This window comes from Odocoileus virginianus, chromosome 15, assembly GCF_023699985.2.
Source record: "Odocoileus virginianus isolate 20LAN1187 ecotype Illinois chromosome 15, Ovbor_1.2, whole genome shotgun sequence".
Taxonomy (NCBI): Eukaryota; Metazoa; Chordata; class Mammalia; order Artiodactyla; family Cervidae; genus Odocoileus; species Odocoileus virginianus.
In genome coordinates this window covers 42,574,649-42,588,867 of record NC_069688.1, presented here as the reverse complement: position 1 = coordinate 42,588,867, position 14,219 = coordinate 42,574,649, and positions in this window count along the sequence as shown.

The following is a 14,219-nucleotide window of genomic DNA, read 5'->3' as shown; positions in this document are numbered from 1 at the left end:
TCATTCCTTTTGATCACTCAAAGGTTCGTCCTTTTTTTTTTTTCCACTTTAAACATTTGGAAATTAATCATTATTTTCCTTTTCCCAACAATTAGAGAAAGTATTTAATTGCAGGATGGTCTCAATATATGTATGCCTGCCTTTCCTCCAAACCATGGGAAGACCACCCTTTTGTGTCTCATATAGGCTGATAGCAGCAAGCTGCTCTAACCTGAGAAAGGAGACTGAAAACAGCATTAATCAGTAAAGGAAAATCTGCTTCTTTGTCCCTCTGGATCCTAGGCTATTCCAAATGTCAGGGTACATCAGAGGCTTAAAGTTCAAGGATGATGTATTAGTTCTGATTCTGTCCTTAGGAAAACTGGCAGCTCTGAAACAAGGAGAACTGCACACAATCTGCTTTGGCAGATTTCTCTCTCTCCATTTGGGAGGGGGATGGTTGGGACAGCGATGGGAATTTGGCTTTCTCCCTTAGTGTAGAGGAAAAGAGAAGTAAATAACTGATGATGACTAGCTTTGGCTTTGTATGTCCAGCAATTATTAAATGCACTCAGGCTTTCAGTAAATTAAGAGATTTTATGACCCATGGGGCTATGCAAGCCATTTATGGTACTGAAATACTTGAGAGTGAAGCTTGATTTTTTCTTTTTTTTTTTTTTGTCCTAAGCTTTGTACATTATGATTGAGAGCATGTGTAAGAATAGAGATTAGGATTTCAGAACATGTACTTGCTGGAGACTGCATTTCTGACTTATGGAAATTCCAGTCCTTATAAAAAAACTGATTAAATATTACACTCAAAAAGGAGCAAGATATAACTGATTCTGCTCTGATGGTAGCAAGCAGAATTTTGCCTACTGAAGTCTGCCCCAGGTATTTCCTAGCACATCATTCCCTGGGCTCAGAAATCCACCAGCATGAGCACCTACTGAGCTGATTAAGCACATTGTGTCTTAAAAGGCCCAGTTAAAATATGAGTGATGCTGTCCTTAGGAGAGTTCTGTACCTGAAAGAAGCTTCATTCAGTAAGCTATATTGACATGAAAAAAATGGTTCTATTTTAGATTCAATCTGATAGACTGAACCTCTCTAGCTAGAGCAAAACACAAACTCCAGAGCAAAACTGCTACCCCCTAATCTAAGAAAATAATGGGTTTTTCAGTATGAATGCCCAGGATCTAGAGCAGGTGGTTTGGCACCAGTTATTTCTTTATTCCTCTCCAGTATGGTTCATTCATTGTCATTATTTACTCTCTTTCAAGGAAGATGAGAGTCCTAGAAGCTGAAATTCTCAAAAAGCTAAGTAACATTTCCTGTAAGTCAGCATTGTCTACTGTTCACTGCCCAGTGGACTTTGGAACTAGTTCTTTCAGATCCTTGAGTTGGGCCCTTCTTAGTGATGCATATGTAAGGTGAAGTGTTCTATTTTGCTCTATAGTGCCCTTTCAGGATATTTCTCCAAAACTCTGGGGACAGGTGGGGAAGTTTTTCTAAGGACCCAGGGACACTAAGGTGATTTGGGAGCAAGAACTAAATATATGAGAGGACATCTTCTGTAGCCCATGTGGAAATACAAACCAGCAATCACTGCAGGACAAGAGAAGATGAGAGTAGAAACTAAGGCAACTCTTGTCGTTTCAACTGCTGGGGTTTGTAGGTCTTCCTTCTTGGGCCCTGCCTTTAGCAAATTCAGTATCTCTTTTTCAGTTTCTGTGTTGTGTTTAGTTGGAAGCCTTGAAAGAGGATTTTTTTTGTTTGTTTTTGGTCGACCAGCTTCCAGAAAGCTGTGAGGATTAAGACAGGCAGCAACTGTGCAGAAGCTGGAAAAACACTTTTATTACCAACCCACTACTCAATCCCACACTCTCAATGTTACTGTTTATAAAGATACTCAGGGATCGTGTTAAAACACAGATTGTGATCCATGAAGTGGGACTAGAGATTTTGCATCTCTGACAAGCTTCCAGGTGACATCAATGCTACTAGTCCATGGACCCCACATTCATTCATTACATAGCAAGGCAGTACACTACCATATGCTACAATTTTGTGTCTTAATGGTAACACTAACTTTAACAGAGCTTCCCTGGTAGCTCAGCTGGTAAAGAATCTGCCCACAATGCAGGAGGCCTCAGTTAGATTCCTGGGTCAGAAAGATCCCCTGGAGGAGGGCATGGCAACCCACTCCAGTATTCATCCCTGGATATCCCCATGGACAGAGGAGCCTGGTGGGCTGCAGTCCATGGGGTCACAGAGAGTCGCACACATGAGTGACTAAGTACAGAACAGGCACTCCTAGGGCTTCCTGGTGGTGCTGGTGGGAAAGAACCCGCCCGCTAACGCAGGAGACATAAGAGACACAGGTTCCATCCTTGGGTGGGGAAGATCTCCTGGGGGAGGGCACAACAACCCACTCCAGCATTCTTTCCTGGAGAATCCCATGGACAGAGACGCCTGGTGGGCTGAAGTCCATCGGGCCACACAAAGTCAGACATGACTAAAGCAACTTAGCGCGCATACACTTCCCTGGTGGTGCCAGGCTTCCCTGGCAGCTCACACGCTAAAGAATCTTCCTGAAATGCAGTGGACACAAGTTTGATCCCTGGGTTGTGAAGATCCCCCAGAGAAGAGAATGGCAACCACTCCAGTGTTCTTGCCTGGTGAATTCCATGGCCAGAGGAGCCTGGCGGGCTACAGTCCATGGGATCTCAGAGTCGGACACGACTGAGTGACTGACACTAGCGCCTGGCGCTACACAGGGTACAGTCCAGGTTTACTTCCCTTAAACCTTAGAGTCATCCTACAGGTGGATTTGCTGATCCCCACTTTAACAGTAAGGAAACTGAGACAAAGACCTTTTAAATAACGTGTCCAAGATTTGAGCATTTTCTGCAAATACAATGCAAATACAATGGGGATATTGCTTGCTTCTCTGACCAAATGATTGGATCAGTCTCTGTTGTTTCTCTCTGAACTCCAGGGACCTGCTCAATATCTGGACATGGACCACTATGTAAGAGTTATGCCTGGCCAAACAGTATCAAAACTTTTCCAGATAGAATCACCTTAATAGCTGTACTTCAGAATTCTCATAATCACACTATTTAAATATGTCAAGCTCAACAATATATAGGAATTCCAAATGCTAAAATAACAAGTTCAGTCCTCTGTATATTCTACTCTGTTACACCTAAGTATTGTTCTTTTTCAACCAGAACACCATCTCTCACCATAAGCTAAATACACAATTTGTTTTCAATAGCTGCTCTAAGTCCAGACTATTTTATCTTGTCAACACCATACAGATGTTACAATGAGCAAAGGGATATAAAATACTTGTGAAATGTTCTTTCTGTATTGTAATCTATATGAGATAGCCGTTCTAGCTAGTTATGACTGAACTTTTTAAAATGAATTCCTCCTTTGCTCCTTTGCCTATCACCAAAAAGGAAACCCTCATACACTGTTGGTGGGAATGTAAATTGGCACAGCCACTGTGGAAAACAATGTGGGAGTTCCTTTAAAAGCAAGAAATAGAATTACTGTATGATTCAGCAATTTTAATCACAGGTTAAGTGTTAGTCCCTCAGTCGAGTCCAATTCTTTGCAACCCTATGGACTGAAGCCCACCAGGCTCCTCTATTCATGGGATTTCCCAGACAAGAATGCTGGAATGGGTTGCCATTTCCTTCTCCAGGGGATATTCCCAATCCAGTGATCAAACCCAGGTCTCCTGCTTTCCAGGCAGATTCTTTACCATCTGAGCCACCAGGGAAGCCCCTCATCATGAGTATATATCCAGGAGAAAACTAAATAAAAGATACATGCTCCCCAATGTTCATAGCAGCACTATTTACAACAGTCAAGACATGGAAGCAACTCAAGTATCCACCAACAGATGATTGGATTAAGACAATGTGGTGTATATATATATCTCCACATTATACATATATCATGTGGTTAGATGTAAAGAATATTATGCTAAGTGAAATAAGTCAGAGAAAGACAAACACTATGTGATATCACTCACATGTAGGATCTGAAAGATAAAAATGAATATACATACAAAACAGAAACAGACTCACAGATATAAAAAACAAACTTGTGGTTACCAAAAGGGAGAGAGAAGGAAGAAGGGGCCAACTGGGGGTATGGGATTAACAGATACAAACTACTAGATACAAAACACATAAGTGGCAAGAATATGCCATATACTACAGGAAATGAGAACCATTATCTTATAATAATTTATAATAGAATATAATCGGCAAAAATACTGAATCACTATCTATATATCTGAAGGTAACACAGTATGGCAAATCAACTACAGTTCAGTTAGAAAAAAAAAATCTTGCCTATCTCTAGAGGCCATAAATACCTCATGGATAAAACTCCAAATACAACTGTCACATACTCAGTTCTCTCGGGTGGATGAATAGTCTTGCACCATCAGATCAATCATCTACTGCTGGTTTGAGTTTCTTCATTATAAACAGTTTCTATTATTTATTCATCCCAAGAGTTTAATTTTTAGGTTAAATAGTTGAAAATCTCTTGAGTTAGAATACAAATTAGCAGTACAAATTCTGTGCTACAGTAATATGCTAAATAATTTTGGGGCATCTTGGTCTTTTTCATAGCTTCATATAGTTCAGTAGAGGCTTTTTTGCTTCTGTTTCATAACCAGTAGCTAACTGAGTACACCTACATAAGAAACAGCCACACGCTGTTCTAGAATAGCCATACCATTTATGTTCCTAATGCATGAAGATCCAGTTTCTCTGCATCTTCACTGGCACTTGCTATTATCACTTTTTGAAAAGTTTAGCCATTCTGATAGGTGCGTTTTGATATCAAAGTGCATTTCTATAATGATTGATGACACGAAGCATCTTTTCATGCAGTAGTATTTATGTAGGGGCTTCCCAGGTGGTGCTAATGTAAAGAAGCCGCCTGCCAGTGCAGGAGACACAGGAGACACAGGTTCGGTCCCTGGGTCGGGAAGATCCCCTGGAGAAGGAAATGGCAACCCACTCCAGTATTCTTGCCTGGGAAACCCCATGGACAGAGGAGTCTGGCAGGCTATGGGGCCCATGGGGTCTTGAAGAGTCGGACATGACTGAGCACAAGCACAGTGTATTTATACAGACAAACTCCTCAAGATGCCCCAGAGGAGGAATTTACATCATGGCAGTTGCCTTTCAATTGATCTTGCATTGTCGTAAGGAAATGTTGGTAGGCATAATTCTGGACTGTTACATTATTGGTAAAATAGGATTAGGGGTGTTTGCCAGTCATTGTGTGTAACACATGTCTTTGAGAAATTCTGAGTTCCAAACACCATCTTGCAAAGCAATATAACTGACTCTTGAACAGTGCACTGGTTAGAGCTGCCAACACTCCTGTGCAATCAAAACTCAAAGTAAAACTTAACAGTCAGTCTTTGTATCTGTGCTCCTACATCAGGGGGTACAATCAAATGCAGACTTTGTGCTTCTCTGGTACATATTTAAGGAAAAAAAATCTGCATATAAGCGGATCTGCACAGTTCAAATTTGTGGGTCAGCTGTCCTTGGGAAAAAGCCTTAACCTTATTTACTATTTTTTTTTTGCTATTATTTAATCATTCCTTTAAAAATTTTTAGGCAGTTCACTTTGTTCCCGTATTAGGAATTGTCTACATAGTATTTTTTTTTCTGCTCAGTTTTAAGGAATTTTGCTTATTTATTTGTTCAGTCATTCAGTGAATATATAGTACCAGCTAATGTGCTGAGCACAATGCTAAGATCCACAGACAAAATGCCTAGTAAGGCAAAAAGATTTCTTCCCTCAAAGAGTTTACAGTCAGCAAAGATTTTAAAACAGACAAAGGTATTCATTTCATATCATGTTCTGTAATTGGTATTTGTCATTTTCAAGTTTAATTTTAGGTTATTATTCATGTTGTTTGTGACCAGATGAAAGCCTCGAACTGAGCTCTCAGGGCTCATGAAACCTTCCTGTTTCCTTCCGTCCTCTTCCCTGTGGCATGAACCACAGGGAAGGGAAGGCCACAGGGTTCCTCTCTTTTGCCTTCACAGATGCCTTCTTTCCTACCTCTGGCCAGTTGCCAGATATAATAAACGGGAGAGGAATCTTTCTCATGCTGCTCCCTTCCAAACTCATCACAATAGGACTCTGTCAAAGGCTAGACCTCCAAAAACTATTGAAAGCAATGGAAGAGAGGCTACTCCTGAAATATAATTAAAAAAAAAAATAGAAACAGCCAACTCACTTTGTAAATTGAGCTGTTAAGAAAAGCACTTTTCACCATAAAGAAAGATCGCTTGCTATATCTTGCGTTGTGTGGTAAGATACAGAATAGATTTAGTTCCCCTTTAATCCACTTAATGAATTTTGTTTTGTATGTGTGCTCATATTATGTTATGCATACTGTTCAAGGTATTGAAGATGTAAAGCCAATCACACACTATCCCTTTCCTCTAAAATCTCACCTTCAGGTGGGCAATGGAAATGGAAAATTCATGTAAAATGTCCCATGTGCTTCTAAGTTGTCCCCATGATGACTCTGAGATAACTCTGAAAATAATTCTGCAGCTGGTGACAGAGTGAGAGATTGGTGACAAGAGACTTCTGTTTGGCCAAATAATAAGTTCAGCCAAATAATAAGCTATAAGTATTTAGCATATGGGTCAAAATTAAAGTACAGCTCTATTTGTGATATTCCCTTTCACAGTATTTTGTTTTTGTTTGCTTTGTTCTAGTAAATTCCCTCCAATTTACTTCCATTTGCCTGAAATTCCAGGTTCTACTCTTAACTTAATAAGTTAATTTTCAAAATGTTGCAAATCAGTTATACCCTTTAAGAGACATTTGAGACACACATTTACATCCAGGCATTTTCCCATTATCTCTAACTTTTATTTGTGTCTTTAAGCCAGTTCTACATTTAAAGCAAATATTTCCTTAAATCCAATGGCAACTTGATTTTGTTCTGTTTTTATTAACCTTTTGCGTAGAACCTTGTCAAAAGCTTTGTACAAGTCTAAATAAATTAGGCACACTGATTTCTGTAGTCCAAATGCATCCTTACCCTCTCAAAGAACTTTGGTTGGGACATATTGGCAAGGATTTTGCTTCATTACATAGTGTGTTCCATCACTGGCCTGTCTCTTTTCTATTCTTAGATTGGAGGGGAAAAAAAGTCCTAAGGCTTTTCTTGGTCTGTTTGTATCTTTCTTAATGCTACATTATTTTAATGAGATAAAATCAAAAGCATAAGCATTTTTAACATCTCAATTTCTTACAGTGAAGCATGTAATGAAATTTTGATAACTGTTTGAAGTTACTATCTTCTTTCCAAAATATGTTAATCCAACTATAAAAAAAATGCCAAATCTGAGAGCACAGTTAGACGTGCGTGTGTGTATCCAGGATTTTGCATTTGCAAATCAACATGAAGATTATCTGAAGGCGAGCCTAGGTATATAATTTAATATAACATTATACCCTAGATTGTAATCTAAAATAGTGGCATGGATAAGTTATTTAAGGTATATAATTTTAAATTTTAAAATAAAATTAGTTCAGTTTTATCATCCTTGTGTCAATGATGTTTCTTTTCATATAAGAATGCCTGAGAACTACATATGTAAACAGAGATTCTGTTGCTGTTTTTCACTTAAAAAAATTCACATTTGTGTATATAACTGATTATTTTTCTTTTACTATTTTTAATGCTGTATTTTATTCTAGTAGGAAAAGGGCATGCCTTGGATTTCTTTTTTTGTTGTTGCAATGTGTTTGTTATTACTCATGAAGAGTTTTACATCTTTCTCATTGGCTATATTCTGCTTTTTGAGCATAAGTAAATTTATGAAAATATTATATGTTCAACCGCTTGTATTTCCTTTAATGAAACATTCTTTCTTATCTATGTTCGTTGGTGTTTATCTGAAGTCACATCTCATTATGTAAAAGAGGGAAGTATTTGGCTTATTTTTATAAAATTGTTTGACACTTAGAGGATTAGAGAAAATTTGATTTATGATCTGTAACATGAACCCAAAGCTCAGAAATGAACAATATTCTGAGATCTAAATTCAACTACCGATACAAGAATTCAGTTGATTTCCTTTGGTAATTTGAAATTTCTGTTCATCAAAAACAATCTGAAACTATTATTGTTTGTATGATTTATAGATTATGACATCAACATTTCAAAGGTAAATAATACATGATATCTTCTGATAAATATGTATCAAATGCCTATTAGGACCCATTTCCATGATGTTTTAATTATTAGCTTCATATTTTGCTTATGAAAATAAAAGAATAGTATTTCCAACATAAAGAAATTAATAAAGATCCACAGACTTTAAAAATGTATTTTCTGAAGAAAAAGAGATGGATGAAATACACTGAATATTTTCTTTAAAGGAAATATTAAAATATCTGATGCCAAAAACCTGATAGCAAAGACTATGTATCTTCTTAATTGATATGTTTATGATGATGGAATAATTATATTTGGAAAGAATTCCAAGAGTAAATTATAAAATACTAATAGGAGGCACTTAAATGATAGTGTTATTAGGTTTTTCCCTAAGAGTATGCATTTTTATCCTCACTAAATCATGTTTGAAAATGCAGCGGAGCTTAAGTTTTGCTTATTTTCCCTAAACAATATGCTAATATGATTCCATTAAAAAGAGAGTTAAGGGAACATTAGTGCAAAAGTAAGATGACAGAAGGTAAGTATGAAGCATCCATAGTCCTAATGACATAACCCCAGGCACCCTTCCCAACTTTCTATAATTTTCAAGAAAAACAACTGAAGTGTTTTCTATTTTGCTACCTTTTGGTGATGATCTATTTACACCATTCAGAATAAAAGTATAATACATTTCTTTCTCTTAAAAATGTATTCATTCCATCTTTAGTCAGCAAAAAAAATAGTACAAATAATGAGATAACTAGTACTTTTTGTTTACTTTGTGACAAGTTTAAAAAGGTGAACTAACATTTCAAGATTAAACATTGGACTAAAATAAAACCAAAGCAGTTAGATTCCAGGGATAATATTCATAATCTCATTAAATTCACTAGAGAGATAAAGATTAACAGATTACTAAGAAACTATTTCTTCCTTGAGGGATTCCAGGGGGATAAGAGAGATAGATAGAAAAGTAAATAATTGCAACAGCCATGTAAATAGTAGAATAGAGGTGATTTCAGGCTCTAGGGAAGGCAGGAAAAAGCATCACATGGCTGGGAAAATAACATCTGAATAAATCAGATGGATAGTTTACCAGCAGGATTTGGGAGGGAGAGAAGGTCATTCTAGAAACAGCTAAAAGCACATCCAGAGCTAAAAAGTAGGAAACATGGATGATATGTATTCAGGGAACATGTTCTGGCTGGAGTAAACATTTTTGCAGATAGGAAGAGGGAGGAGTTTGATGGGGTAGACAGAAGTCCTGTGAACCTTCTTAATAGGGCTGAATTTTGCCAACTGAAAAAGTTAAAGAAAAGAATGAAATAGCCAAACTTATATTTTAGGGGGAAATTTTTGACAGAGGACAGATGGTTTGGAAACAAAGTGAGTTATTTTAGCAGTGCAAGCAAGATAAAATGAAAGCCTAACCAGAGCAATGCAATTATAATGGGCAGGAGAAAGAGATTCGGAAAGCAGAGTCAACCAAGTCTATGATGGGAAAGGAGGTGATGACAATTAAAGAATCAACAGGATAAGTTCCAGGCTTGAGTGAATAGGTGGATGGTGGCATCAATAACCAAGATAGAAAACACAGGAGGAAGTACAAGTCTGGGGAGTCACTAACAAATCAACGCAAGGACATGGTTTTTTGTTTTTTGTTTTTTTTTTAGTATTCATTCTTTTTTGTTTGTTTGTTTGTTTTTTTGTTTGTTTTTTTTTTACTTTTTTTTTCCATTTATTTTTATTAGTTGGAGGCTAATTATTTTACATCATTACAGTAGTTTTTGTTATACACTGAAATGAATTAGCCATGGATTTACATGTATTCCCCATCCCAGTCCCCCCTCCCACCTCCCTCTCCACCCGATCCCTCTGGGTCTTCCCAGTGCACCAGGCCCGAGCACTTGTCTCATGTACCCAACCTGGGCTGGTGATCTGTTTCACCCTAGATAATATACATGTTTCAATGCTGTTCTCTTGAAACATCCCACCCTCGCCTTCTCCCAGAGTCCACAAGTCTGTTCTATACATCTGAGTCTCTTTTTCTGTTTTGCATATAGGGTTATCGTTACCATCTTTCTTAAGTCCATATATATGTGTTAGTATACTGTAATGGTCTTTATCTTTCTGGCTTACTTCACTCTGTATAATGGGCTCCAGTTTCATCCATCTCATTAGAACTTATTCAAATGAATTCTTTTTAATGGCTGAGTAATATTCCATGGTGTATATGTACCACAGCTTCCTCATCCATTTGTCTGCTGATGGGCATCTGGGTTGCTTCTATGTCCTGGCTATTATAAACAGTGCTGCGATGAACATTGGGGTGCACATATCTCTTTCAGATCTGGTTTCCTTGGTGTGTATGCCCAGAAGTGGGATTGCTGGGTCATATGGCAGTTCTATTTCCAGGTTTTTAAGAAATCTCCACACTGTTTTCCATAGTGGCTGTACTAATCTGCATTCCCACCAACAGTGTCAGAGGGTTCCCTTTTCTCCACACCCTCTCCAGCATTTATTGCTTGTAGACTTTTGGATAGCAGCCATCCTGACTGGCGTATAATGGTAGCTCATTGTGGTTTTGATTTGCGTTTCTCTGATAATGAGTGATGTTGAGCATCTTTTCATGTGTTTGTTAGCCATCTGTATGTCTTCCTTGGAGAAATGTCTGTTGAGTTCTTTGGCCCATTTTTTGATTGGGTCATTTATTTTTCTGGAGTTGAGCTGGAGGAGTAACGCAAGGACATGTTGACTTGAAAGTATCTGTGGAATAATATAGTATCAGTGAGAAATTGAGTGTTGAGGAATGTGACTTTAAGGAAATTTGAGCAGCCCAGTTTTTCCCAGTAAGAAAATGTACATGTAAAATCAATTTATAAAGAGGAGTTGTTTGTAAGCAGGAAATCAAACAGATCTAAATAAGGCCACTAGGGTGGGTCCTAATTTAGCTTAATGGTGTCCTTCTAAGAAGAGAACATTTGGACACACAGAGAGATATCAAGGATGAGTATGCACAGAGGAAGACCACATGAGGACACAGGGAGAAGGCAGCCTCCTGCAAGTGAAGTAAGAAAAGGGGCCTCCGTAGAAACTAAACCTGCTAATATCTGAATCGTGAGCTTTCAGTCTCCAAAACTGTGAGAAAGAAGTTTCTGTTGTTAAAGTCACTCAATTTGTAGTACTTTGTTATAACAGCCCTAGGAAACTAGTACAGACTTTACTCTATCTTTATGCTCCATCTCCATGATAAAGAAATGCTTGCAGGAGAACCAACCCTTTTTCAGGTGTGCTGAAAACTCCTGATAACCTCTTGTCCTTGGGTTTCATTTTCCTTAACTCCATTCTGTCCACCCTATCATTTCTACAGTAAATAGAAACTAAAATTTAGCTTTTTTAGCCACATTTACATTTTTATATATCTTCCTAAAGACGGCACCCAAGATGCTTCTGCTAAACTGCAGTGTTTGTAAAATGGCTAAGACTCCTGTTTTATCTGAGCATGTATTGTTTCACCACCTGATGAATCTCACTGCTGTTTCATAACTTCCTTGTGACAAGATAACTGTATCATCACAGAGTTCCATGCCGTTGCCCAAGTGACCACCCGATTTCCATCTGTAGCTCTAGAATGAGCTGGAGCCCTGATTTCCACTCACGAAAACCACAGCATTGTCCAAGTCATCAGTGAGAAGATGTTAGAGGAATGGTTTCAAGGACCGAAATAAATGTACCCAAAACTATTACTTTTCAGCTTCTGTAGATTCAAACCTCACATCGGGTGATATCATTTAAACATGAAAATGCAAACAAGCTTAAAAAAAACTTTTTCCAATAGGTCATATTTATTATTTTAATAGCCTGTTTGTCACTTTGAAGAAAACTCTATCCTTATTTTATGGTTTTAATCAGATATTACTAAACAAATCATTAATATATATTCAATAAGTAAATACTCATTAACCACCTAGTGTGAGTCTGCGACTGTACTAGAATTGCATCTGGGGTTACAAACAAACATGCCCTCCATCCCTTGAACCCTTACTGGCTATCTGGGCTAAAAGAAAAGGGAATTCATTAAAAGGTTTTATGAAGACACTTGGCTTTATTTACCTTAATTCCATTTATTACCCTGGCCTACTTACAGCATCTTTAATGTAACTTCAAACATAAAATGCAGAAAAAGTAGCTATTGGAAGACAAAATAGTGCTCTTAGAGTTTATGCTGCTTGGGAGAATGCTGGTGATTATAACTGAAATAGCTATTTTATACTGTAGCTTTTATCACTGCATGTGTGTGTGCTAAGTCACTTCAGTTGTCTCAAACTTTTTGCCACCCTATGGACGGTAGCCCCCCAGGCTCCTCCGTCCATGGGATTCCCCAGGCAAGAATACTGGAGCAGGTTGCCATGCTTTCCTACAGGGGATCTTCCCAACCCAGGATCGAACCTGTGTCTCTTATGTCTCCTGCATTGGCAGGGGTGTTCTTTACCAGTAGCGCCACCTGGGAAGCCCAGCTTTTATCACTAGAGATTCAAAATATCAGTATTGGGAAAGTGTATCTCTGGTGTTACCAGCTAAACTGTGTTCATAGTTTAAAGGTCTAACCCCAGTACCTCAGACTGTGACTGTATCTAAAGATAAGGCCTTCAAAACGGTCATTAAGTTAAAATGGGGATCATTAGAGTGGGCCCTAATCTAGTCTTCTTGTAAGAAGAAGAAATTTGGACACACAGAGACATCTTTTGAGCACAAAGGGACAACCACGTGAAGAGAGAGCAAGAGAGCAGTCACCTGCAAGTCAAGAAGAGAAGCCTCGAAGGAAATCAGTCCTGCCAGCACCTTGAGTTTGGACTCTCAGCCTCCAGAACTGTGAAAAGATCAATTTCTTTTCTTTAACCAGCCACTCTATGGTAGTGTGTTGTGGCAGCCAGAGCTGACTAAGACAACACATATCTGAAGGCAGGGCAAGGCAAGATCCAGAAAATGCAAACCAGTTTCATTGTTTAGCCATCAGGTAATTAACTTGAGCACTGCCATCTGTAAGAGATTCATTTAATTCAAACCAATCCATGGATTTTTTTCACACTGTTAAATACAAATGAGCATAGCACACTTTCTTATAATTATGTCCTGCTATTTAAACAATAGCAACTTGTAAAGAGTATAAAAATGTTTTTACTAGATGCCCTTATCAGTTCAAAATCTGTAACATTGAATGTATCACTTCCTGTGACTGTGGCCCTTCATTTCATTACTTAATAAAGGTTTACTCAGCCATCTTCCCTTCAGTCTTCTCAATGAACCACAGTCTTTTTTGGCACATATGCAGAACAGATTAAACTTTCTTGAATTAATAAAATTAAGTCTGTCAGATTTAGGCCAGTTGAGTATTAAATTCAAACTAGACCAAATACTGGCTGAGCATAGTTGCAGCTTGTATGGATCAGATTTGGCATAAAATTCAGTTTGTGATGTAATGTAAGTTGTCAAAGTGATACTGCTTCAATTTGTGCAGTTTATTTTTAAAAGCGATATATATCATACAGAAAAATTAAGCTTAACTTAATGTGAAAATAACTACTTAGCAGAACAATAGAATGAAAATGTAAATTGAGCATCCATTAACAAGTGGCATATGGTTCTGCATAATAACCCAGGATTTCATTGTTTCCATTTGGATCAAACAGAAAAAGAGAGAAGGTTGAGTAAGATGCTACCTTTACTTTTCCTTCACATGAGAATTTTTAAAAAAATTTTTTTTCACTTTAGAAATACTCACCTTTTACTCTCTAAAGTAAGAAAATGTATACACATTTTTGTAATGGGAAAAGAAAACCTGGTATAACTGCCACAACATGACTGTGTCAAAGTAAAGTCCATTAACTTAACATTGTTAAAATATGTTTCTTTTGGGGACAAATTCAATATTGGAGTTTTAAACATCAAACCCATGTCATAGCCACCATTTCAGGGAATTAGCATTCTTTTCAAAGTACCCTTT